The 27,754-nt window shown below is 46.8% G+C and overlaps 1 protein-coding gene across 1 annotated transcript in view; it reads left to right on the top strand.

The window, feature by feature from the left end:
- The first annotated feature begins 215 nt into the window (after positions 1–215).
- The window catches only part of LOC119389935 (death-associated protein kinase 1), a 98,821-nt gene continuing 71,282 nt past the window's right edge, over positions 216–27,754 (top strand). Inside the window, exon 1 of the mRNA XM_037657385.2 lies at positions 216–333. The gene's annotated coding sequence lies outside the window, so the exon portion shown is untranslated. The remainder of the gene's footprint in view (positions 334–27,754) is intronic.

Raw genomic sequence — 27,754 nt, 5'->3', positions numbered from 1 at the left:
TCCGCGACTTCACGTGCAAGCTATCAATAGTATATACGTCTCCAAGCGATGTCTCGACCTCATAGCTACGTCAAACTGCTCTTTCCAGCTGTGTCTTGACGCTCGGCGCGATGGCAGACGCATAAACATCAGCGAGCCCGAAACAAAGGTCAAGAGCCTGAATCGCATTCGGTATTCCTGCGGAGATCACGACTCAAAGCGGCATCTTTGTTCCGTGCGCGCGGCGACGGGAGGAGGACGCACAGTGCGTTCGTTTGTAGATAACTTGCGGACGGTTATTTTTGCACCCCTGCTGTACACCACATTCCTTACACGCCTTCAGCCCTAACGCAAGTATGAGTTATCTCATTCGTTTTCGAATATGGTAACGTTTAACGCTTGAACCACGCGCAACGTATATCGAAACGGCCAGTGAAACCAACAGAAAATTAACCCGTGGAAAGCATAGGAGACGTTGTTTATTGTTTTTAACTTTATGGCGTAATTATCATTAAACAAAGCGCAAAAAAAAACGCGGACACAGAAAAGGAGCTCACACACGCAGCGCTATTTAATAATAGACTATTAAAAGACTGTTTGACCACAGGGCCTCTTTGAGTGGACCGCCGTGTTCAACTTTTTCGCTGCGTTGCAGAGAGTGCGGCTGCGCGCCTGAGCTGATAGAAGCAACTGTGCTCGCAAGATTAAAAGACGGAGCGAGATATTGAAGAGGCGTTTTTTATCAGCAAATTTGGTGAAGCATGCGTCGCGAGGCCGTCAATTCTATTGCATAATATCGAGTTAAGATTTCCTCATTGCCAATCACTAAATCTTCTCTTTTCTTTTCGTTTCGGATCACGTGTTTGTTTTTCGTGAGTATATATGCGTGTGTGTTATTCAATAAATCTGAGTTGATAGTAGCGCTGCGTGTGTGTGTGCTCCTTTTCTGCATCCGTGTTTCTTTTTTTTTGCGCTGTGTTTAAGGATGTTATTGTAGCAACTCGCCCTGCAAGACACCCTTCTGAAGTGTAATTATTATGACCTAAATTGAAAAGAATTAAAGTGGTCGAAAAAAACACCCTGGTAGAGCATCGGACGCATAGTTAGAATGTTGTGGGTTCGGATCCTGCCGACGAGAAAGGGTGCTTTTTCGTCAGCTTTAATATCTTTCAATTTAGGTCGTAATCATTACAGTATACAGTTAAAAACAACAAATATTGTTCCATGTGCTTTCCTTGGCTTAATTGTGTTTTGGTTTAATGGGTGGTGTGTAACGAAGAAACGAGCTCCTTGAGCGATTCCCCTTCTTTCGTAATATCGAAACGGAGTGCACGAATTCTGCAGTTTTACTGAAACGTCTGTAACCTCTATAGAGTTTGCTGTAGAGTCTATACCCATGTACGGGATAGACTGCAGAAAAGAGCAAATGCCATAAGGAATACGTGTTTTGATCGTGCTGAGTTCGGTTCAGATTGATACCAATGAACAAAAGAGCAGCATTGTCACGCGTTCATCGAAACAGAGCGTTTGACTTGACAAGCGCATCTCGAGGGAAATTCGTCGGAATGGAACGAGCGAGATAGAACGAGGCCTATAAATGCCACAAGTTTGAAGAAAACAACGACGATCCCCGGTAACGTCCGATTTACCGATGTCCTAAGGTCAACCATGACACAACCTGCGCCTGTTGTATGGTGTTCAGCGTGCAATCGTTACATAGTGTACTGTCTACTGCAGGTACACTAGTGATAACGTAAATGGCATAATTTATGCAACTTCGTGAACAGAGCGCGAATAATGGATTTCGCGAGCGAATCACGTCCTACCCACCGCATATCGAATCGAAAACAACCGAATTATTAGTATATTAATATAGGCATACTGTATAAAACACGAAATACCGTGCTCGCAAATAACAGGTACCCACGCACGCCGCCTTCTATTTTGCATATCGTCAGGGCCGGGAAAAATGTCATTTAAAATACAACGAGGCCGCGCCGCTTCTGTGTATCTGAATATTAAGTCATTTTCCCTTTGGCTTCTGCAGTAGTCGATTTTTTTCCCCCATCTATGCTTCAACGCAAGGTATGGCACAGATGTTTCGTTCTAAGGGGCGCGAAGTTGGGAGGCAGGGGTTGGGGGTTTGAGGTTAAGAAGTGGGTTAGGCAGACACGCTTTAGCGGCCGCACACGAATGAATAATGCACACGTTGTTCCTGCCGGTTTCTTTATTAATGCGAATCACTCAGCATGAGGAGCAAACTAGAGGGTGTCAGAAGCAGTTGCTTGGTTAGCATAAATTTCTTTTAGAGATGTAGAATTGGGATGAACAAACCTCCAGCGATGTATAGCATAAAAAAACAATCATACAGATGGGTAACTCGACGAAATCTGCACTGTAACGCTAATTAGTTTTCGTAAAAGTACATAGTTTGTATGAAACTTACCGTACTTACTTCCATAATAACAACACCGACTAATGTTGACTACTTTTAGCTAACTGTTTGCTGTAGTGTTGGTTATACGCACGTATTGCTATGTAACGATATAATACGTGTTCACTACTATGCTTCCTATTAAATGTTTTTCACTATAAATTAAGTCTAAAAATATTAAGCGCATCGCGCTGGTGGTGCCAAGCCTGAAGGAACAGCGGAGGTGGGCGGCCTTCCTTAGCATACCAGCCAAGCCTAGCCTATAGCCAGTTAAGCCTAGATATAGCCACGTGAGCATAGAGAAGAGCAGTTAAGCCTGAAAAAAGCCAAGTTGAGCCTTCCGCTCATGCTTTAATTATAGAGCAAGGATCTATAGCATGCAGTATGAGTTTGTTTGGTATCATAACGTCGTCGGCCTCTGCATATTTTCGCAAAGAAAAAAAGAAAACTAAAAAAATAATTCAGTCTGTACCTCATCCATATATGGTCATGTAAGGAATTATGCATATCGGGCCATATATGGCACACATCCATATATGGCCACATTAACCCAATTCCTGATACACCCATGTCTATCTATCTAAATAACTTTATTTGGTCCTGACGATCCGTGTATGACATTTTTTACATAGGTCCATATATGACACACTGCATGACATACTGCCGCTAGAAAGCAAAAAAAAAAAACACACAGAAGAGAGACACGCACAGGACGACATATGGGCGGCACTGTCTCTCTTTTGTGTATGTTTTTTTTCTAGCGGCAGTATGTCATACAGTAAGCAATACCACCTAGGCCAAGAAGTTCTCCTCTCCATATATGGCATTCTCCATATATGGCATTTATGGGACACTGCAAAGAGCCTCAATGTCAGCGGCCTTGCAAAGCCTTCACGGTTCTCACGCTGGTCGCGGAAGGACCGCGCGGTTTGTCTTGCCAGCAACCCTCTCTGCTTTTTGTCTCACCAAGACTTCCCATCTCTCTCTGTCTCTCCCCATGAACGCTTGGTACACGACGCGGCAAAGATGGCGTGACTACGTTATGTGTCCGACAAGCTGCATGCGCGACCCGGGCGCGCACACAATCCAAGCGTGGCCGCCTCGCGGGTCACTCATTTCCGCGTATACAAAAGATAAGCGAAGGAGAGTAAAACGTGAGAGCTTCGCAAAGTGCACAACCGTGCACGCATCCGTGCAGCTCGGCACGGCGGACAGCGGCGACCCACGACGAACACGCTCGCCGCTTTATAAGGCCAGAGCCCTGCTGTTCGGAGGAGAGCGGCGATGCGCTTTGGCCGCCGACGCCACGGCATCCGCCTCGATCCGTGCCTCGAGCCACCGAGTTTCCTCTGAAGAATAAATGTATAGGGACATATGTCGCTGCGGTATTTCAACAAGTGTTGGAACGATGACTTAGTGTAATCGTCGCGTTAAATAGTGGGTGCCCTACTGAAACGTTTAGTAAGGCATTCCAATAATTCTATATGTGTTTCCGTAAGATTCGTACGGAAATATATGGTATTACTGGAATGACATAGAGATCGTCTCAGCAGGCGGGAAGGGGGGGGGGGTGCTTCAGACGTTCGTACGATGTCATTAGTTAACCTTTATATTTTTAGATTTCTATTGTGTGAAAATTTTCGTCGACCTTAAAACTCACAAAGCCGATTTCACAAAGGACAAAGCGTGGGCAGATCTGTCCATTTGAGCAAATGTATGATGGTTACCAAGGATTCCGCGACGAAGTCAATTTTCGTCTCTGTTTATGAACGAAACGAAATCTAAGACTGGCCGCAGAAATTCGACATCGCAAACCTTGCCGTGAATCCGCAAAGTTTCGGTTTGCGCGTCTGAATCAGGAACAAATTTGCATTTTTCGGTGAGTGTGTTCCGTGTTGCTTTGTTCAAGGCACTCAATTCCCGTGCACCTGCAGCTTCCGTCGATACGGACGCCTACGTTAGCGTGAGTAATTTTTTTCGTGAAAAGCTGTATTCGTTGACCGCGACCTTCGAGATCTTATACGGCCTCCGTTACAAGCGCTCGAAGGTCGCGCGTTGACCGACGCCGCGAGAATCCGTCGCCATGCTTGACGCTGTGCACTCGTGTGTGCGATGGTGTGGGTCTTTAAACGCCGGCGGCCGGCGCTTCCAGCATGGCATTCACGGTTTCGGCGCGCACTGGCCCGGTGCTCTTTATCGTGAATACGTGCTATACGCACGTCGTCCTCGTTCCCCTCACAAAGGAGCGCGACCCGTCGAGCAGCTGCGCAAAGCCACGCTTCCCGAGAACGGAAGCATATATAGGAGCCCTCGCCTGTTGCTATACGCGCACGTGCCTGTCCTTTATAGGGCTTCCGATGAATATAGGCGAATACGGCGCGCATACTTTATTCGCCTGCGCTTGAAGGTGGAGGGAGGCGATAGACGTAAATTAGCAGCATATAATGAACTGTTTCTAACCAACGTACACTGTTTCTTTTCGTTGTATTTTGTTGCTAACGGACCGATCTCATGGTCATCTTGTATTGACTCTATTCATGCAGGGCTGACTCGCTCTTTACACTTTTTTTACTTTGTGGAGAGAGGCCTTCTGTGTACGCTGACGGCTATATTTGTGTCCGTAGTGCTTCTGATTATTTTCTTCTTTTCTTGGTTGTTTGTTAGTTCAGGATCACTTTCATGATTTGGGGATAGCCGGCTCTAACGAAGCCTACATTCCAACGATCTCTCATCTATATAGAAAAAAAAAGTTGAAATAATTTGAATCAGTCCCAAAGTTTCACCGGCAGAATCACGAAATGATTATTAGGAACGCCGTTGTGAGGGACTCCGGAATAATTCTGACCACCTGGAGTACTTTAACGCGGCAAACCGGCAAAAATGATCGTTTTTGACGCGTTAACGCGACACGGGTAATGAGATACGAAGTAAGGGTAACAAGATTCGAGGGAGGAAAGAAATAGCGAATAAATAAACCACTTGACAGGTGACACATGCAAAAGTAAAGTAGGTACACGAATAAATATCTACAAACGCGACGTCAAGTCATTTTGCGCAATCAATCGATCGAAACATTCGATCGCTGGTAACGAAGCAAGGCGCCACCGCTTCAGAGCGAAGTTCACGAGTAAAATTACACTTGGTGTCGCTGCTCTCTGCGTCGTAAAATTATTGTCTCGCATCAACGTCAAATGCGTGTACATACAGGGTCGATGGTACTGCATCCAGCTGCTAAAAAAAAAAAAAACACATGCAAGAAGGAAGAAATGAAAAGGATGGAAACCGTCTTAGTGACAACGACCTGCAATGAATATTGTAAGACGAGCGCGTCAAGTGCGCTCAGTCCTCGGGTGCTAAATGCCGCGAGTTGTCAACGAGATGTGACGTGTGGAAATTCCTATACAGGAGCCGCCGAGAAAGGATAGGCCATTGTTGTTGTACTCCGAGCTCGTTTCGCTCATCCGAGAGCTGTACACTCCTCGATGCGTGCACTCGCTTATGTGATTTTTTCTCCGTGTCTCGGCAAGCACACGTGCACGGCGTGGCGTATGCGGACGACACAAGCGCACAGTGCTGTCGCTGTTGCTTCTGTAGAAGAATTAACATTTGGGCAAGTTGGTATCGACTAAACATCTTGGTATGCACGTGCGTTTGTGTCGCCACAGATGTATGCGTGCGTGGGGAGGGTTGTAGCAAAAATTGATGCGTGTGCTTTCAATAAGCTTTGTTGTGAGTGAGCGCCGTCCGGTGTTCCCTCTTGCTCGTGATTTTCGTTTATTTTTGATCTACCCTAACAAGTTGTTAACGGTTGCTTGCGATGAGTCTTTAGGATTCGCAAGCCTCAGAGAACGTGTATTCAGTTTCTATAATTTTTTCTCCAAGACTGCTCGACTCCCACAACATTCGGTATTGTGTACGCCTGTGTATGTATACCATTAAACGGATGCGGGATACGTTGTTCTTGTTGAGTACGCGGTTTAATCAACTGTGGGTAAAGACACCTACTGCAACAAGCTGCAGCAGGTGTCCTTGCGACATACAAGTATGTTATCCACAGACTTTCTCGTAAGCTAGAGAAGTATCGCTTGCGAGAAATGAAGTACACGTTTCATACCGCGCATGCGTGAATGCGAGGGTGGCTGTCCATGGCTGTGTTTTACTGTGACGCGTAACGCTACATAAAGGTTTCACTGTGCTGTTTTACGTGCAAAAATCATTCATGTTTTTATATATAGTTATATTGCATATCGGTTGACGCCGGATAAATTTTGAGCACCCGGACCAATGCATCGTACACTGAGAGGCGTAATGTTAGATGGACACATTGAAAAACTCATTTGTAAATTTCTTTCTTTCTTTTTCTTTCTTTCTTTCTTTCTTTCTTTCTTTCTTTCTTTCTTTCTTTCTTTCTTTCTTTCTTTCTTTCTTTCTTTCTTTCTTTCTTCCTTTCTTTCTTTCTTTCTTCCTTTCTACCGGAATCGATTGCTTCTGCAATTAACAATCCGCGCTAACCATTCGTCGCCACCGGAAACGGTTAGGAGCGTATCGCCGTTTTGCGCGAATGCTTCCCACACGAGTGCGATCGCGAAGCCATTCCGCTCACGTCCGACTTCACTGCGCGAAATGTCCGGCGTTCACTTTCGCTCGAGACGAATCACCGCATCGAATTGGCGGACGCGGGCGTCCGGTAATGACTCCGCCGCCTCCGCCACCGCGCACTCTCGGCGTCGGCGGCATCTCCGCTGTCTCCATATCGCCATCTGTACTTCCCACGGACGAGCGAGGCATTTAATTTTGCCTGCACCGTCGGCGATGGCTTTTGTGTTTTCATTTCTACGAGTCTCCGTCTATGTACTAAGTCTTGTTCCCAGACGCGAGACGAAGAGGGTCCTCGACCTAGACCTTGTTGGCGCACCACCGACGACGACTCCCACGAACCGCATCGAAAGGGTCGGGTGCGTAGCGAATAGTTTGCATAGCACCGGGTCATTATTTAAACTCTCCGCGAATACCGGTCAATAAGGACTTCAGCCGAGGCTGCTTCCCTGATATTGAGTATTGTTGACGCGTAGGTGTACGCGTGTGGGCTGTTAGCGGTCAGTGTGGACACGGTGTTTTGTTTGCGTGTGTGAATGGATGAAACGCCTTGTCTGTCGGCTGAAAGTAAAAGCTTTGTTATCGCTCAGAAAAAGGAAGTGAAGTCTCGATTGTTTACATTTTGCCCGTTCTTTGCACCTGTTTCAAGCAAACACTTCACAAACACTTTATAAAGCTCGCGCTCTAGCTGTATGACGTCGCGTTTCACCCCGCATGTTCGCTGTCTGTTTGACGTTCGGTGTTGAATACTTGGAGCCTTGAAGCCTTGTCGACCCTTCTACATATATAAATGTAGTACGCTATCATGACTTGAAATATATACATGTACATAAATAGCAAATGTCGTTTGGCAACCATTCGCGCTTGAGTCGCGCTATATAAGTGATTGTTCTCTTCTTAAGGCACTGCGGCATCGCAATCTACACTATTGTTTCGCGGCAGCTAGTGAAAAATGTCGAGCCGCGGCGCATGCGCGTGGAGTGCACGCATGTGCAGCAAGCCGCAGCGCACAAGCCCGAACCGCTGGTATACCTCACCTCGCACTGTTCGCAGCATGTGCTGTGTGTATATGACTACACAGTCGCCGCAGGTCGAAACGTTCTGATTATAAACGTTTCACGGCGTTTTCCGCGTTACGATTCTGTGATTAGACCCTTTGACCGTTAAGCTTTTCGTTGAACTAAAGAAAACCGGTACCACAACCATTGGTTGTCGCTCCCTTTGAAAGCTTTCATGCTCTGCATGTAACACTCTGCTCAGCGGCCTCCGCGTAACTGCGAACGTCGGTGCGCCGACCATTCGTTCTTCAAATGCGAATGCCGCGGCCTTCGCAGTTCCGACTACACTTCGTGGCTAATAGCCAAACTTCGAAAATACAAATCGTGTCTACGCTTTTCTCGGCCTCGCCAAGTAAAAGGTGCGGCGTAGAGAAGGAATCTCAAACACACACGGCTTGCGCCACATTCGTTTTTCTCGCCTGGACAGCAGCAGCAGCAGCAACAGTGGCAGCTGTTAATGCAGCCGTGGCCGCTCGAGCTTTCGTGGTCCCGCAATAACTGCGCGCTGATGATGTTTTCTTGGTTTGCTTTGACGCTATACAGCGCGCTCGCGGTGCTTTGAGAGGTCGCTTTCGTCCCCGCGAAGAGACGATCGGAGCCAAGGCTGACCGGCTACTTACGGCAGCGGCGAGAGCCTTCGCCACGGGAGCGCTTTGTTGTCTCTTATCGCGCCGGTTTGGTGCAGCGTTGGTGAAGGTCTGAGGCTCAAAGGGTAGCGTATTAGCGCGTCTTTAGTGAGCGTGCTAAGCGCGCAACGGTGTGTGTATAGTATTGCATAGAGGTTACTCTAGAGGTCACATTTATGGCGTGCTTGTGCACTTGGAATTCGAGGGAAGCGATATATCTGGCGAGAGGCACCGATATAGAAAAAGATGAGCGCGCTCTCGGTGCCAAGGAATGTCGCTCTAGGAAGCACTGGTATCAAGGAAGATAATGTTGTCAAGGGGCCAGCTTGACCAGTAGATGCAGGCGGTATTAGCGGCACCTCGATGCTGTATATTTTGTTAGTGATTGTGGTGGCTGTATTAATAAGCGAGCAAGCCCCGAGGCACAAGGACCGTGGCAATCGTAGGAACAACGTCGTCTTCCTATTTCTCTTTTTTTTTTCGCGCTTCCTCCGTTTTCCGTTAGTATCGACGCTCCTTAGCTCACTTCCCCCCATCCCCCCCTCACGACACACACACACACACACACACACACACACACACACACACACACACACACACACACACACACACACACACACACACACACACACACACACACACACACACACACACACACACACACACACACACGCCAGTAGGTGTACGCTGGAGGCATCTCCAGGTTTAGTTAAGCACTTGGCAACATTGCGCAATTTGTAAAAGGCAACTTTAGGATGGGTGGGAGATCTAGCCATAGGTAAAAGTTCCAGGGCATTCACAGCAGGAAGTATTGCTGCTTCAGTACAGAGGCCAAGGTACACATGGTGAAGTTATGTTAAGTTTATGTTCTGTTGTCCTCACCAATGAATCTATGCGTCCTACATTCTTCTTCTTTATGACGCTTGTCCTATTTAAAAAAAAAAACAAAAAACAAAAAGAAACAACGATGCTCTTGGTCATCCAGCGAGCTTCTAAATAGTTATTGCGCTTTCGTTCATGTCTCTCGAAGCTATATACGCTGAGCTTCTATCGGCCGAATTTTCTTTTTCTGATGTGGTTATCTTGCAGTGCGAGTAATACCGTACGGTATACGCTACTATAATAGGGTGTTTTAGTAGTGACGGTAATACGGAAATACAGTACCGTCGTAGTCGGCGCGTCAGTCTGCAAGACTTCTATTATCCACTTCGATCATTTCATAAAGTTACCGTATACAAGGAGCAACTCGCGCGGATAAAACGTTTTAAAAAAAAGCTGCGTGCTGACTACGACGGTACGGTATCTCTGTACTTACCGTACGGTAAAGCGGCGCTGCTAGACCCTTCCATCACTGTTCCGTGTTCGCGTACCATGATCCAGAAACGTTTTAGCTGCGATAATTGCTCGATGCACTTAGTGACGCGATGAAATGTTGAGAGTAGCTTATACTGGTCCTGCAGTCTAAAACAGCTATACGTGCCGACCCCGACGGTACGGTATTGCCTTACTTACCGTACGGTAAAGTGACACTACTAAAACATCCTAATCAATGGAATAGCCGGGGCGGGGGGGGGGGGGGGGGAGGATGGTTTAACACCCCCTCCTCCACACACGAAAATTTTCAATTTTGCATGTATATATATATATATATACACGCGCGCATACAAACACACGCACAAACATGCATAAAGTATTAATGAATCCCCCCGAAAAAAATTTCTGGCTACGCCACTGACCCTAATGCTTTCGCTCTGTTATATGCTTCTCTCATGGATATTAAAGGTACACGCCTCTGACTACAATACGACCAGCAGACACGTACATGCAGAACACAGCAGGAAGCGACGTTGAGCGACAGCTATGTTGGCGCTGTTGCCAACTGCCGAGCACAGGAGCACGTGGCCAAGAGGAAGGGGAAAACCGACACACAAGTAGCTAGCCTTGCATTCCGTCCGGCCAAGCCGACGAAGCGGGCCCCGTTTCTCAGAGACGGCGCACGCCGTAGAGATCCCGTTGCGAAATCAGCTACTCACTGTCTTTGTGCGTGTGTGTCTGTGCGCACTCGTGCGACTGTCTCTTTGCTATATCGCCCGTCGTAGCTGCTGGGTCGGGTGCTCTCACCCATCGCCCTCCATTTCTTAATTGCTCGGCCAGCCCCCTTACGCCTAATATTATGCATACGCGCACAAGGACCCCGCGTCGCTCCAGTGCTCAGTGTGTTTTGGTTTGACCGCCGTTTAATTACAAAACACTGCGGTATATATATATATATATATATATATATATATATATATATATATATATATATATATATATATATATATATATATATATATATATATATATATATACGCATACGTTGCGTAGGGACTGGAACCTATTATAAATTGGCGCTAACCTTGCTGTGTTGGCTGAAAGTGCCCGTACATCTAAATATCTGTATTCGGCCCGGCTGGTTTATCGCGGTTCGGCGCGAGGGCCGCAGAGTGAGCCGTTCAGAACAACGTTTCGTTTTGAAATTGTGAGAAGGTGTCAGTCCGTTGTGTATAATTATCAGGCTTAAGTGTGAGTGAGTGAGTGAGTGAGTGAGTGAGTGAGTGAGTGAGTGAGTGAGTGAGTGAGTGAGTGAGTGAGTGAGTGAGTGAGTGAGTGAGTGAGTGAGTGAGTGAGTGAGTGAGTGAGTGAGTGAGTGAGTGAGTGAGTGAGTGAGTGAGTGAGTGGAGTGAGTGAGTGAAATTGATTAATTGAAGTTGATTATTTAATGAAATTCGAGATATTTATGATGACTGCGTCTCTGACTTCTCCACCACCAAAAAACACGTGTACACTTTCTACATGTTTGTACGTCACAGCCCACTTACACAAATCAAACAATAACCTTCCCAGCAGCGCATCTCAGCAGATCGATACTGATGAAGTACCGCTTTCCTTTGGCAATCATTCCGAGATCGTTTCTGCAAATTTTCTTAGAGACGTAAAAGTAGCGTTCACTAGTACCTCGTCTTTAACGACACTAATTCTCACCAACCCTGCTGTGTGCTAACCAGGAGCGCGCCATCAACAACTCTCTCTCACTCGCTCGCTAAACGCAGGCCAGCGCCGTAAATGGGACAACATCCGCCCGGCGGGTAAGAACCGGAAATTGTGCATGTGCCTGATGTCCGTTGTCATTTCTGATGGGGTCTCGCTTCAGCGCAACGGCCGTTGATTGCCAAACATTTTTTAAGGACCCGCGCTTGCATCGCCGACTGCCTGCCGCCGTCGCGGCTCGAAGACGTACGTAGGCCGCCGACCTCTCTTTTCGCCATAGAGGTTTTGGATGCGGAAAATATATATAAAACTGCATTGCTCACTCGCCTGAGGCTTTTACGGGACGAGGAACGAGCGCTTCGCGAAGAAAAGATGGTTGTTGTGAAAGTCTCCCTGGTGGATTGGAGGTGGTATAGGCGTCATGACCTCGTCATGATGCCGGGGGATTTTGAAAGTCATTTCTTTATAATCGCGCTCATTGTCGATGTACTTAGGCTGAGATAACGTAGCGCAACTGAGTTCGTGTCGGAGGAGCCTGCTGTGAACACAACAAATATAAAGCGGGACCATAAAATCACGTGAACGCTTGCACAAGTGCTTTATGATGAAGTTTTTAGTAAGCTGCTACAAATAAGCCGCGGTGGAGCCCGGTCAGCACAGATGCTACATAAAGAATTTCCGCATGTTGCGTGCGGGTTACGTTTTGTCGAAAGCACTCTTAGCAGTTGTAGTTCGACTAAAGTTCGTCTGGTCAGGTAACATGATGATGATGAAGTTGCGGTCAAACATGCACCAAGTCAGGCTGAAAAACACACGAGAGACGTTTCGGTATTCGTACGGCTTCCTTGGTTAGACTCAGTGATCAAGGAACCCGTACGGGTCCCGAAACGTCTGTCGTGTGTTTTTCACCTTGACTTGGTCAGTGACCACAACTTCATTATCATTATCAGCAGTTCCGTAATGTTAACTCATGACTCTAATCTTCCCATTTGTTGGCGGGTTAGTAGCACCACCCACTGCAGCCGCTTCCTTGCGCCAGCGTCCACAACAACCAACAACGGCTATACTACTACTACTACTGCTGCTGCTGCTGCTGCTGCTACACATATACGTGTCGATCAACCGGATTAAGTGTCATCGCACGTGGCAAAAATTGTTTCGAGTGCGCTTAAAGAGCCTGATATTGCTATGCTGGTGTGGATAAGTATCGCGTGAAATAAGGTGAGGTTTAATCACCGACGTTCGTTTATTAGCCCGCACGTTCAACGCTGTTATCAAATGAGAGAAAACGAATACACGCTGGGAATAAACATGGGTTGCGTAACCACGTGACCGCAAACTCCCGGTTCACTCTATAGAGGCAGATAAACAACGCGCGCTCAGTCACGACTACGCTCCACTTTCGGCCTTCATTTACACACGGTGGTAGCCGCGAGCGACGACGGTAGCGTACACGTACGAACTACGAACACACAGCGCGCGCCTCGTATACGGGCGTCCGCGTGTACGTGCACGCAATAATCTCGCACAGCAAATGTAGTAAACCTGCGCTACTTACACGCACCAGCGGCAAGCCGGACTCGACCGGTACCGCCCGAGGGCTACGAGCAAAGTTCCGTGCAGCGCGTTTAGATTCTAGAGCCCTTGTTCTAGAAAGCACGGGAAAGTTGCAAACGTAGTGCCGTACAAGTGGTCCGGTTCTACATCGAAGCGATTTTTGATAGCAGTGTGTAGTTCGCAGAAGTGAACTTTCTCTCGTTGTACGTGAAATATACAGCGATCGGAAATCTTGGTTTGTAGCGTTTCACTTTTTTTTTGTCCTTTCAAGTTTCTGATGAGGAAGAAATCACAGTTGTAGAGCATTTGCGTGCGGGTGAGGTATTTCTGTAAGATGACGTATAGTTCGAATGGTAGAAATCAGACTGGAGGCTGCCCGGTTTTTCGCGCGGTCTAATCAACTAACTATATAGACATTTGTGTAGTCCACCATAATACACCGTGTGCGGCTACGCGCCTATATACGGTCTTGTTCAAACTATAATGTTAGAACGGGAACGCATATGGTAATTGCATAGTCGTACAAAAAACAATAACAGAAGCACAAATGGCAGACAGGCAGCATATATGACCTCATTTACTGGTGAACTGATATTCTAGAGAAAAAAAATAGGGCCTGTAGTAGCTAGACAAGCACAAAAACAAAAACCACTCGTGGAGTTTGTGTGAATTGTAATGTCTATTGATTTCTTGCCTATTTAGGTTACCGCTGCATTGCTTGAAATATTGGGCCGTGTTCAGTCGATGCACTTTTAGGTTCTTGCAGCGCTTAGAGAAATGGTCATCTAAAGCGTCTCTGTCCTGTGACCTCCGTTTCTTTCGACTTCTCACTGCATATATATACTACGACAGCGTCACACGAGAGCGGTAATTACGCCAAGGTTGATAAAAACTACGAACCATAGTACGCTATAAATAAGCTATATAAGTAAACAATCAAGCTGCATTCCTCTCACGTAGTGGAGCAATTAGTTTGATCTGTCGCTAGTGAATATAGCACTCGTGATCGCTGAGCGCCTTTGCATGAAGTCGCAAGTGCAATGCCATACCACATACGTTTAGTACTTGTCTTTTTTTTACTTCTTGTATTTTTTTTTCAAATCAACCACTCGTTCAAGACGAAGTAGTCGTGTGTTGTTGTGTTTGTAACAGGGTGTCGGAACGAAATGTTTTTCGTTTTGGTTTCAGTTTCGTTCCACTGCAAAAAGTTCCGTTTCGTTTCTGTTCCGGAACGAAAAAAAAAATGTTCCGTAACGGTTCGTAACGGTTTTTTTTGTATGCAAAAATTTGAAGTTAAGGTAATCATATAATGAACATTGCATTTGTGATGTAGTTACTTGTAATGTAGCGGAAGTAACTGTACCACGAATTCCTACAAACTAGCACAAACCAGTATTAATAAGTCATAGTATTTATTTTCTCAAAAGACAAATACGAATTTTTTAGCGGGATCAAGGCTTTGTGTCAAGGGATTGAGCACGATCTCAGAAGCAGCACGTCATTGAGTGTACTATCTGATGTGCGAGACCGCTGTTCTGATAAAAAGATCGTCAGGCCTGCGCGGAACACGCAGTATAGTCACAGCAAAAGCTGGAAGAGCGGACTTTGTAGATCCCGTTGGAGAGTCTCTTGGGGCAATAATACAAGTAAACATGCAAGGTAACTACTGCGCCATAAATCATCCCAATTTTCCTGAAGTAGAGAAGTTCCCACGATGCCATTTTTCTTCATTCTTTGAAGAATAGTGGTAACCGCTACACATCTGTAAGACATTATGTGCACTTTGTGCTATGACTGGTGATGATAAAGAATTATGGCTGAGCACTTTGCAGTGGGTCGGAAGAAGTGTTGCAGAATGGGCGCCACCATTCCATTTCAATTCCATTGCGAGGAATTAGAACTTGCCCCAATTCCATTCTTTTCAATTCCCCGGAATGAAAAAACTTAGCTCATTCGCACTCTGGGAGTGGCCGGGCAGTTCAATTCCATTCCTGTAATTCCTCAACGTAGGAAAGGCATCTTGATAGTTTTATCGAGTTAAGAATGAACGCCCCTTAAACATGATGTCATCAGATGCATTAAGAACTGCAAAAGTACGCAAAACACCTTACCAAGGTCGAGGAATAGTAGCTTGGTGACATATCTCGTGCAGTAGAACCACCCTACTAATTCCCATAGGGGCAGTTCTCTTGCTACCTGTAGTGCATGGTCAGCATGTTTGAACGAATGGTGGTGTTTTAATATTGTTTATGCTTAAATGTGTTAATGCTAAAATGACGACATAGCGTAGTTTTATGCTGACAAAAGATGTATTCGAGAAGACTAAGCAGTTCTGCCACGCGTCTGGAGCGGTCGTGAATACGGAGAAAACTAAGATTTGGTTAATGGGGAATCAGACCCTCTAGATCTGCTGGTATGAGTTGGAACGGTGCACCGCTCGGGCACCTTGTGCCTTTGTATCGAATACGGAACAGTGGGTCGCACTGCTCGTCAGCACTCACGCTTGTCAAGCGCCCCTCGCAAGTATGGATGGGTGAGGAGAACTTTCTGTGTTCGCCTGTGCGCAGGTGTGCAATGTCTTCCTTGTCGCAAAGGTTACTTACGTGCGTCAGGTACCAAGCAGCTCGTGAAATAGAGATCAGGCTGTGCATAGTGTATTCGCCACTTTCGTGTGGGGGTATCAATGGGAACCAACGCGCAGGGGTAATTTGTTTGTCCCTTCGGTATCTGCTGGGATAATGCATTTGTTTTTACACTAACTTGCGCCTTGGTTTCTAGTAGGCACGCTGCTTATAAATGTACCGTGCCTGTAATCAGCCAAGCCATTTTAAAAATGCTGCTTTATTGTTAATTTCGAGGCTCTGTCTTACTAATGTTTGAAGTTTGAAAAACAGCACGTAGATGAAAACGTGCTCTATTTTTTGGAAAAAGACGTAATTCCACTCCCATTCCATTCCGGGCAAAAGGCGCTTAATTCCATTCCCATTCCATTCCCCCAAGCGTTGTTCCCATTCCATTCCGGGGTCGCGAAAATGTGGAAGGATTCCGGAGTCATTCGAATTCTGGTGGGGCAACTCTGCAACACTGGTGGGAAGCATTATACAACACACTCTTTGCGCTATTAGCAATGTGTGATGACTGGTTGTTATTTTACTCTTCTGCCACGCTATATTACATATGTTAACACGATTCCTTGCCCGACATGACGCCTGTATCGAGTATTTTTGCGATGGAGTTACAAGCACCAGCGTGGCACTGTGGTGGAAGACCCGACTGCCACGCAGAGGGCGCCGGTGGAAATCCCATCCTATCCTAGAAATTTGTTTCTAACTTAATTTTTTCTTACATCACGCGATAGCGGTCACGGACACCGGCGGCGGCGGCGGACAACTATGGCGCCAAAATCAGCTGTTATGATCTCATAACAGCTTTCGCTGTAACAAACTTCAGCGCCAACAATGCCCTCTCTATGCTGGTCTGCGTGACAGGCGCGCAGAAGTCCACTTGCGTTAATATAAACATCTCTGGTTGCCACTGTTTTCGTTTTTCGCACAATTTCAGCATATCTTTGATTTGGAATTCCTGCCTGAGGTACGCGCTAGTACTGTACCCTGAGATATGCTCACATTGCATGAGCTCAGTTGCTTCGGGTTGCGAAGTTTTCTCGTGAAGCGAAAAACGATTGAAAAAATTTCGGTTCCACTCCAGAACGAAATAATAGATAAAGTTTCGGTTACGTTTTCGTTCCGGTCGAAAATATCGTTTTTTTCGTTTTTCGTTTTCGGTTTTCGTTCCGTTCCGACACCCTGGTTTGTAACGTCAGTTTGTTGAGCACAGGCTACGCGAAGTGCTGCAGAACTACGCATTTGTAATATAGCTCCGCAATGATAAAGAGAGAGAGAGATAATGATACTGGACGTGCGCTTGAATGAATACGAGGGAACGTAGCCATCGGTGTCGGACTGAAATCTCGTGCGCTTGCAACAACAGCTCAATATATGCATCTCTGGACGTATTAGTTCTTTATCTTCTGTTCGTTTCTCGCTTCCTTCCTCCTAAAGACTTCATTGGTGTGGCTCAATAAGAGATGGAGAAAGGAAGCTGAGGTGTATCTAGGTGATTGCTTTCGTTGTCGTCGGCACTCCGTGGACTTACTATTATAGCGTGCATTTATTAGACAACATAACGGGCCATACGCATACGTGGGCACGCCATGCTGCGTGCTGTTCGCACGCTTTCGTTCACCAAAACATGTAATCTCGCGCGCTGCACGCAACAACCGAATAGCTCACCGCGTGCATAACGGTGCGCAGCCAAGTGTACGCGGGCACCTCATGCGCCGGGCTATGGTTGTGTACGCGTTCGCTGAGCGTCGTTTGCGTGCACTCCTCCTGGCGGCGCACTTACGCGAGACGTGGACGGCAGAGTCTGGCCTTGCATCGTTGCGGGTCTTATGCGCTAGTTCCTGTTTCTCTGATTGCGTGCGTGAGTACACGCGGCGCCGGCGGCTATCTCGGGGCGCGCATAAGCTGCAACGCGCTACTTACTCCGATGTGCGTGTGAGGAGCAAAAATAAATAAAAGAGAGAGTTGGGCTATTTGGGGCTGCGTTTTCTGTTTGAGGACAGGCAAGGAGATTTGGGGGAAGGGACATCATTTCGAGCCCGCATTCCAGAATTTTCATTTTCTGCTTTGTGTCGGGATATGATTCGTTTCTTTCTTTTTTGCGTAAATAAATATCTAGGTTTTCAGATATTTTCTAGGTCTTCAAGTATCTGAATATTGAAGTTTTCAGAACCACGAGCGTTTCGCGGTGGCTCCTGCAAAGCCGTAAACAGGTGACACCGCGGCACAGGCGCGTCCACTGACTTCGAGATTTCTGGAAAAGCGCTGCGTGTGCATGCACGCCCGCGCAAACGACGCGAGCGAGTGAAACGAAGATCCAGAGACAGCAAACTCACAATTTCGACGAAAGACGTCGTTTCGGTTTTCTTTTTATTAATTAAACACCTCGCAGGAGGAAAACAAGGGTGAGCAATCGAGACGCAACACCGTCGAGACAGGTCAACTCACATCCGCTGCAGCCTGTTTGTGACGAACACTCGGGGGCAATCCTCGCGACCTCTGAATGCATCGGCTGCAAAAAACTGGTTTCTTTTCCTTCGCGATTTCGCACCACTACCTTCACCGCTTTCGTGTAGTCTATAGGGCGCCTCCCTAGTGTAGCCATCTGTGCAGCGCTTCTTTGCACCCGCATGGTATTTGCGTTCTGATTTTACGTGACCTTGATAGCGCGACTTGCTTAAATTGGAGGGATCCGCAGTTCACACGCCGGTAAAGATATACTAAGGTATACATTTATTTGAAACCGCGGAGGTGTGTGGTATGTAAGAATTTGCCTACATGCTGTTCTGGTCTTCTTGGGATGAGGAGAGGGAAGAGAAATGACCAGGAAAGCAGGTAGAAGAAAAGCAAAAAAAAAAAAGCAATAACGAAATAACAACATAACTTGATATATCGATTTCACTTTGCAAGCCAGCTGTGACCGGTAGAACGTTTTCCAAAATAATATTTTGTAAGCACTCTGCAACCACTCTGTAACCACAAGTGTGTTGATTGTATCTTGCAACCAGCAATACGTTATTGGCTTCATATGGCTCCATGCGGCTGACGGCATTTATCGGACGTGCACATCAGAGTTTCTCGCAGATCTATCTAAACGGGTGCATCGTTTCCTAACACATCCGTGGGCGAAGCCGGTTTGCTGAGACTACTAGGAAATAATTGACACGCGCCCCCTTCAGGTGTCGCTATACAAGACCGTTTGCTTGAAAACGGTAGTGGCTCTCGACTTAGGTGGCGTGTCAAGACGTTTTGTACAGTCCCTGATGCTGTTTATCTCTATAGTTGTTATGTTCCACGCGCTCCATGAGATATACAGGAGTACAGGCTGCAGCCGTAGACCGCACGAAGACTGGTGCCAGTCGGGCCGATCGAGCCAGAATTTTTTGCAGTTGCATGCGTGCGTACGTGCGCGCACGTGTGCGGGTTTGTGTGCGTGCGTGCGTGCGTGCGTGCGTGCGTGCGTGTGTGTGTGTGTGTGTGTGTGTGTGTGTGTGTGTGTGTGTGTGTGTGTGTGTGTGTGTGTGTGTGTGTGTGTGTGAGCGCGCGCACGCGCGGAGATGATTGCTTTAATGATGGGGCATACATAGTGCTTGCCGTGTTCCACGCTTCCGATAATAAAAATGGAGACAAAGGTGAGGGTTTGGCTTCTTGTATACCATGTCCTTCTCACCTCGCCTGCTAAACGCTGTCAATAAGACGCACGGTTGCACAAAAGGCACGTAACACAGAAACACATACACGTGCCCACTGTGAGAGACGGAGAGATAGAAAGAATAGGCGGCGCTAAGGTACCATTTTTCTCGACAACTGCTGACTTCTTTCGCCCGAAACACCGAATTACCAGACGGACGCGATTCCGAAGTAACAGCGAGATATATATCTTTTTACTGAGAGCTTTTCGGCCGCCAGCTGGATATCTGATGTTGTCCATGGCACGAAATTGGTGGTTGCACCACGGGAGACTTTGTCGCCGTACATTCGTAAAACCAGCAGTTTTGAAGTTGTAGAAACTTCTGTTTTGCTTTGTTGGGAAGAAGTGGGTGTGTTTCTGTTGTCGTAAAATATGAACGCCGCGTCTAAACATCGAGAAACGGCTTCCGATTCTGGCGTTCCGCGCGCAAATAACCACTTTTTCGCTCATATAAGAATAGATATTACTGTGTTACCAATTTTTTTTCTTCCATTCTTTCTTTTTTTTTTTTTACTTGTTGTAGCACGTACGAGGTGGCAATATTGTTTTTGGAATTGACCTTACTTGTTTTACTGACTGTAAAGACCACGTTAACTCTTCCCCGTAGAAGATAGAAAGCCCAGATGTAGTTAGAAGAAACTGTGAAACTGAATTGTTGTCGTGAAAAAGAGAAATATAAAAGGAAGAGGGAAAGGAAATGAGCCGGTGCTCTTGTTTTCTTGCTTGGCTTTTATATCGCCTATTTTCCTTTTTTTTCTTTTAATTTAAGGTCGTTATCATTTCCCACCGGTGAGTAGGCGATGACAATGTCGCATACTTGGAACGGTCTTGCACTCGATTGTCCAAGTTATACTTGTATAGTCCAAGATTCCTAGTAATCCTAAAAAAACTGCCGCATTATTTACACCGCATGTGTTCCCAATTCGTAGAAGAATCTCGTCTCTGCTGACCCTTCTACGCAGGCGGTGCAGCGCTAGGGTTTTTCTATAGCGATGCGAATGTGTGACCACACCGCGCTCATGCATGGCCTCCGGGAAGTTTGCGCTCGCGCTGTCCCGCGTTAGTTGACGGTCTCGGAGGCAATAGTCCGAGAGAGTTTGACCTGCTGTGGGGTGCCTTTTATTCTCCTCGAATTAGGCCGCGCGTGCATCGCGGCGTGTGTACTGGTGGCCACAAATTAGCGACCCGCGCCCTTTTATCTCGCTAACAACGGGCCTCTTTGTATTCTTGGTGGTGCTTTTGTTTGCTCTTCGCGTTTGTATCGCAACGTTTAAGAGATGTCAGTGCATACGCGCATTGCTCCCAGCGCCCTCTCGTTTCGTTTTTGCCGCTCTCGGTGTCTCTCCATGCGGTGCTTGCGCAGGGTTCTCCATTAGGGTGGTCGGCGAAGTATCACGGCGGCACCCTTCCCCCTCTCCCCCCACCCAATCTCCCGATTGGTCGAGTGCGAGAGAAATCGAGAGTCGCAATGGACGCATCAATGAAAATGAAGCGATGACGCGCTTCCCACGACGAACTGTCTTTGTTCCACGGCTTTCTGGGGGCGAAGGTGGAAACTAAACCATTCTTGGAATAAAATTCAGGTGTCCGTGGCCCGCATTATCATCAATAACCTGCGTGCCATAACCCTATTAATTAAGCAATGACAGGACAGGTCCTACTGTGTAAATGCATAAAGGATTAGGGTGGGGAGGCGTCCACCCCCCTTCCCCATGTTCCTTCTATGGTATTCTGCATGGTCCATCGTTATCTATAGTGGGCCGTATCGTCGATGTCGACTCGCTTCATCTAAGAATGCGTGATCGCGAAAAGGATTTTGCATAAATAAAAGAAGATAATCGGATACGCCTGACACGCCAAGGGCAGGCCGCGATCACACCCCAACGTCAATCAATAAGCTATTCTTGGCTCACGGAGAAAAAACGGAGGACGCGCCGTCTCGACGAGCAGGGCCTCCAATAAAAAAAAAAAAAAAAAAAGATGCTTCTGAGGCATTAGCAAAAGCGACTGTCCAATTACAGTCGGCGTACGTAAGAAGTTAAGACTTTGGGAGTAATAATCCGACTTGCCATATTTTTTATGCTTTTTATTTTCCTTCGATATCTATGTGCCTGTCGGCGAACAACGAAAGAATCCAACCTGCTTTTTTTTTATTGCGAGATATGGGACGCTTGACCAGAGCGCAGGCTATCCGAAAAATAATAGGTTGGATAAAAAACGAGAAGAAAACAAAACAAAAAAGATTGTACCAAAAAGTAGGACTATATACTGATAAGTGTATAACAAGGTCGCAAAAAAAAAAACAGCGCAAGCCGAACGGACGAGCACAACGAGACATACGAGAGCTCGTATACCTCCTTGTGTTCGTTCGCTGTGTTTGCGCGGTTTTTTAACGATCACGCATGAACAGCCAACTAGACCGAATTATCGCCGTCGTGATATAACAATGACACTGAGAAAGCTAGTTCATAGATGACGGGGTATATACGATGTGTAATGCTATACAAGAACCGCATAAACATAGGTCCCAAACAAAACGCATGCATACAAGTGTTTGGTTTCTTTTCTTGGCCCGTTTCTAAACCACTGGCAAGAGAAAAAATAATAATAAAGGAGGATGCCTGTATCAAAACTAAGCCGCACGCCTGGTGGCCGTAATGCTCATTTGAGCAGAAACGGGGATTTCTGTGACGAAGCCGCTCCGCGGCTTGGAGGTGCGTGCAACGGGGACACCACGCCCGACACTTCCCGAGCTTGCCGGCCACACAACTGCTGCGACGTACGCCTTGCGGTCGCGTCCTCGTGATTACAGTTGCCGCTTGCGGCACGGATAACACATCGCACCTGCGTGTGTTTTTTTTTTCGTCCGGGCGTTCCTTTAAAGGGCCCCTCACCAGGTTTGACAATTTTGAGCTGACGAGCGCAATGCATGCACTAGGCGTTCACGATTACGTCTGCCAAAATTTGCAACGCTACGCGCCGCGTAAATGGGTCAAATTTCAACTGAACGCTGCTTTCCCTTCTTCTCGCGTCCGCGCGCCCAGAGAATGAGGGGATGACGTACGTGAGAAAATGGCCCTACGTAGGTGGTAGTGCTGTGACGTCGCTCCTCTACGTAGACGAATGTGCTCTGACGTCGCTAACAGTAGCACGTGACACTGCGATAATGATTTGACACGACGCGTAGTTTTTTGTAATTTGTTGCTTGAATGGATGAATAAAACTTGAGAGCAATAATAAAACACACAAACGAAATGTGTGCGTTTTCTTTTTTAATTTTTACTGCGAATCGCAGCGAGATTCGAGACTAATCTACCTCCGTTTCGCATGTGTTCGTGTTCTCGCGCTTTGCGCATCGAGCAGACGCCACCCTTTACAACGAAACTAATTTTCTACCGCGTTCCAGCGCTCATTAGGCTCATTTATCCTCCCGCGTCTAACTAGATGTTCCTGCGGCACACCGCTAGTCTCGCGTCCGTACAAATGTTGCAGCTTTCGTGCTCAGTAATAGGTTGAAAGCCAAGTGATCGGCGAGGGCGCATTCGGCATAACTTGCAGAGATGAAGCGCAAAGAACGCCGCCACAACACCGCTCGCGTCTCGGGGGCTCGGGCTGGCATAGAGTAGGGCTGGTTCGGGCGCGTCATGCGCTCGTGACATTTTGTGCGCATGACGTGTTCATGCGTATGCGTTATGTGATCCTTCCGCTCGCGTGCCGAAGAGGGCAGGGAAGGGATTTGGCTTGCGAAGGCTACGCGGGGCGAGCGGCAAGGGTTTGCAGCTCGCCTCCTCGCATCATGGTTTCGCGCCGCTACAAATTATTGTTTTTCTCAGCTTCTAACCGACCGATTAGAAAAATTCTTGTGGCATAATGCTCTTTATTGGGCTCGCAACAACTTGCAATGTCTAACTAAAATTCGTTAGGTCACCTGGTGAGGGGCCCTTTAAGCGGCAGCGGATAAGCGAGGAGTGTGTTTAGTGAAGGGAAGGAGGCATCGGCATCCGAAGAAAGTGGGACGCGGCAGTCGGCTCTTCCAGGATCCCGTCGCGCCGAGGCCGCGCTGTCACACGTCGGCGACTCCGAGAAGAGGGGAGCGCTGAGGATAGACGTTTCATTGCGCCACTCGAAGGCCACGGAGAGATCTGGCCCTTTTTCTCGCAATGAGAGGTCTGCCGCGTTTCGTCCACTCCGAAATGGCGTTCTAGTGTGATTTCTCTCTTGCTGGATTCTTTTTACTTCGGCTGGGTGCCTTTGTCTCTTTCATCTCAATATTTTCCCCTAGTATTCCACAATACAATATGCCGACTTAGGTATACCTTCGCTACTTTGTTAAGTATTTGTCAGTTTCCCTCGTCCAATGTTGTCGCCATTCTCTCTCTCCTTCTTTCCCTTTCTCCGGCCGCTGTGTAGTCTGGAGCCCGCATTCACTCACAAAAGAAGTCCTACACGCTGTACATTGAGCGCATACGTGTGACGGGCCTTTTTTGTAATGTGTCGTAAAATGTGTCCTTGTATGTTTGTGTATACGTATCACTTAGCTGTATTATTAATGCAGCTGCGAAAAGAAACAACACGCGCGATAGCTCAAGAGGGCTTACTCATCCTGTACACGCTGTATACTTCACCTTTGGTCGGTTTCCAACTTCTAGCACTCGCAAAACAGCATATGAATGATCAGACTGACCTCGAGTCAGCGCAAAGTCGATGGCGAGACGTTTTGCCTCCTTTCTTTTTTCGTAGCTAAGGTAGTCACGCATCTATAGCCCTGTTGATACCATCGCTATCAGTCACTTTCATCCTCCAGTTGGTCTCTTTCTTCTTTTATGCTTTGACGTCTCGTAGGCAGATCCCGTGGCTGTTTTCACTTATGGAACTGTGACCCAAGACGTGCAGAAAGAAAGACCCCTCCCCCCCCCCTCCTTTCCCGTCACCTTCCCGTAAAGATACCAATCCTTTTTTCTTTAGCCGCATCAGCGATATAGATAGACGAAGGTGCCGGAGGAGAGAAAATAATGATAATAATAAAAAGCGAAGTATGCGGTGGCCGAAACCATTATGGCTGTCTTTTGTTTCGCACACCCGCTTGTGTGCCCTGCGCCGGCGCACGCCGCAAATGGCACGCGCGCGTGCTACTTCTTCGCCCCTTTCTTTTGTCCGTAGACAAAGGTTATAGTAGAGGCAGACGCGTCAGGAACCTCATATTGAGTGCCGTGCCACGCGCCTCCATTTACCCCCCTCCTCTCCCTTTCTCTCTTCTGCCTCTTTCCTTAATACGCGCCCGGTGACGCCTCTATACTTTTCCAATCACTTGCTCAACCCGGCGATGAAGTATAAAACCGCTCTTTTCTGCGTCGTGACGCGGACGTCTGTGATGTTATGCTGTAGCAGAGTTCCTGGTTCGACTCGTCCCGATGTGACACGGCCTCTTGATCCGAAGCTGCTCGTGGAACAAGAGGCGTCGAAGCTCAATCGCGTTGAGTGACACGGCTCCCGCCCACTCCCGAGCAGGGAAGCATTAACAATTATTGCATCGACGCATATGGTATATACGCTCTTTTCTTTCTTTCTTTCTTCTTCTTTTCTTTCTTTCTTTCTTCTTTCTTCTCTTTCTTCTTCTTTTTCTTTCTTTCCTTTTCTTATCTCTTTTCTTTTTCTTTCCTTTTCTTTCTTTCTTTCTTCTTTCTTTCTTTCTTTCTTTTCTTTCCTTCTCTTAGTTCTTTCCTTTTCTTTCTTCCCCTTTCTTCTTCTTTCGTTTCTTTCTGCTTTTTCGTCTTTTTTTTCTTTCTGTCTTTCCTTCTTTCTTTCTTCTTTCTTTCCTTCCTTCCCTTATTCTTTCTTCTTTCTTTTCTTTTTTCTTTTCTTTCTTTTTTCTTTTCTTTCTTTTGTCTCCTTCGGTCTTCCCGTCTTTTCCTTTTTCTTTCCTTTTGTTTTTCTTTCTTTGTTCTTTCTTTCTTTCTTTATCTTTCTTTCTTTCTTTTCTTTCTTCTTTCTTTCTTTCTTTTCTTTTCTTTCTTTTCTTTCTTTCTTTTTTGCCGCTTTCGTTCTTTCTTTCTGTTCTTTTCTTTCTTTCTTTTTCTTTTTTCTCATCTTTCTTCTTTTCTTTCCCTCTTTTTTTCGTTGTTCCCCCGCTTTCTTCTCTTTCTTTCTTTCTTGCTTTCCCTTATCTTCTTTTTCTCCTTTCTTTCTTTCTTTCCTTCTCTCTTTTCTCCTTTCCTTCTTTTTTTTCTTCCTTTTCCTTTTCCTTCTTCTTTCTTTTTTCCGCCTTTCTTTTTCTTTTTTTCTCTGTTTCCCCCCTCCTTTCACCTTCTTTCTTCTTTCTTCCTTTCTTTTCTTTCTTTCTTCTTTTCTTTCTTTCTTTCTTTTTTCTTTCTTTTTTCTTTCTTTCTTTCTTTTTCTTTTTTCTTTCTTTCCCCTTTCTTTCTATCCGCTTTTTCTTTCTTTCTTTCTAACGTAGCGTCCGAAACCCGCGCCTTCGCTTCCAGGAAACCGCAGTGCAGGTCTTCAGCACGACCCTCATACGTGGTCGTTGACCTCCGACTGCCATCATGACGCGCCTCGGACGCGCTCTTCTAACTCTTCGCTTGCCTTCCCTCTTTTCTGTTTCCTTTATTTTATTTCTCCATTCGCATGTCTTCGCGCGATCTTCACCGGTCTTTCTCGTCGAGACCTTCCTCATTGCCTGCGGTTTCCTTCTCGGGGTTTCTCAAACGATGCCAGGTATAACCCACGCCGCGCTCCTCACCAGAGCTACGCCTCCACAGCGCTATTCCCTTGTTTGGTGTCCACCTTGTTCTTATATTGTACATTTTGTTTCTTCTTTATGGTGATATCTTCATCCGCGTTCTTCACTGACGCTGTAGACCGAAAGGCCAGAAAGAACTGCACAGACAAAGAACCAAATGCGACTCGGAACATTCGTGCATAGCGTGACTTAAGAAGAAAAAAAAAACACGCAAGAACAGATTTGCTTCGCGTACACACGAATCGCATCACGCTGTTCTCGTTGTTTGGAGGTTCTGGCGAGCATTGTCCGTACCAGTCAGTCTGCGGCGTAGTGTGCGGCTAACGAGGCGCCCATAGCGGTCGCTCTGCCTGCAAGGAAGAATGAGTTTATCTCGGCACATAATCGCGGCGCCGCCGGCTTTTGTCTTTCTTTCGACTACAGTAATTATTCGTTACCTTGATGTCGGGAAGAATGCGCGCGTGTCCTCGATTCTAATAAACGTGCGGTTTCCTTCACTTCTATGTCCTCTTCGTCCCGCAACATGCGGGGGACTGAGCGAAGCAGCGTGGTAAGCCTTTGCGAAGTCCCGTGTGCATGCGCCGGTGATGCCGTCTTGTCCGTGTATCTTGTGCATTAGTATAAACGGTTGACATACCATTAATCGCCGCTGTCGCGTGCGCGTTCGTCTGCAATTCTTTTGCCTCGTTCAGACCAGACCATTAAACCCGGCTGAGACAGGATGAAGGATGGGGATACGCCGGCGAAATTAAGGCGCTCGTTTATCGATGCGTCTCGTACTGAAGGGCGAAGGCGCTTTCAATTGCGCGTCGATAAAGGCCATCAACCTGCAGTCAATTTTGCATGAAAAACGAATCGCCGCTAATTAGGCCACGGCTTCCGGAGGAATGGTTCGTATTTGAAAGCGCTCGATGGTATTTCTATTACTCATCTCCAGCGTATATACAGTGCAGTACGCCACGATAGGGTTTACATAGCACGCTGCGCACTACATTACACGGAGTAAACATTGCTGTGTTATTATGTTAATCGCTGGCCTACGTTATTTCACGCTGTCTCAGCGTCTGGCTAAGGGTGTACGGGTGCCCCAGCTGAGGCTACCCGATAGCTTAAAGGAAAAAAAAAAACAACTGGTATAACACAAGGTCAGTGGTCCTCTTCCGGCACCAATACTATCTCTTCGTGCTAATTAATTTTCTAATTAGAAAAATATAATTATAATTTTGAACAAACAGCGCCTTATGTTGTGCTGGCTCGGTCGCTCTACATATGCAATTCAGTTCCATTACTGACGTCATAATAGCGTTTGCTACTGTATACGCAAGGCTGCCATTGACGCCTGAATGATGGTCGTTCTTAAAGGAAAACTGCATTCTGACACGACGCCATAGGCCACCAAATGCGCAGCGCACTGCGC

This window comes from Rhipicephalus sanguineus, chromosome 4 (genome assembly GCF_013339695.2).
Source record: "Rhipicephalus sanguineus isolate Rsan-2018 chromosome 4, BIME_Rsan_1.4, whole genome shotgun sequence".
Lineage (NCBI taxonomy): Eukaryota > Metazoa > Arthropoda > Arachnida > Ixodida > Ixodidae > Rhipicephalus > Rhipicephalus sanguineus.
This window is presented reverse-complemented; position numbering and strand designations above follow the sequence as displayed.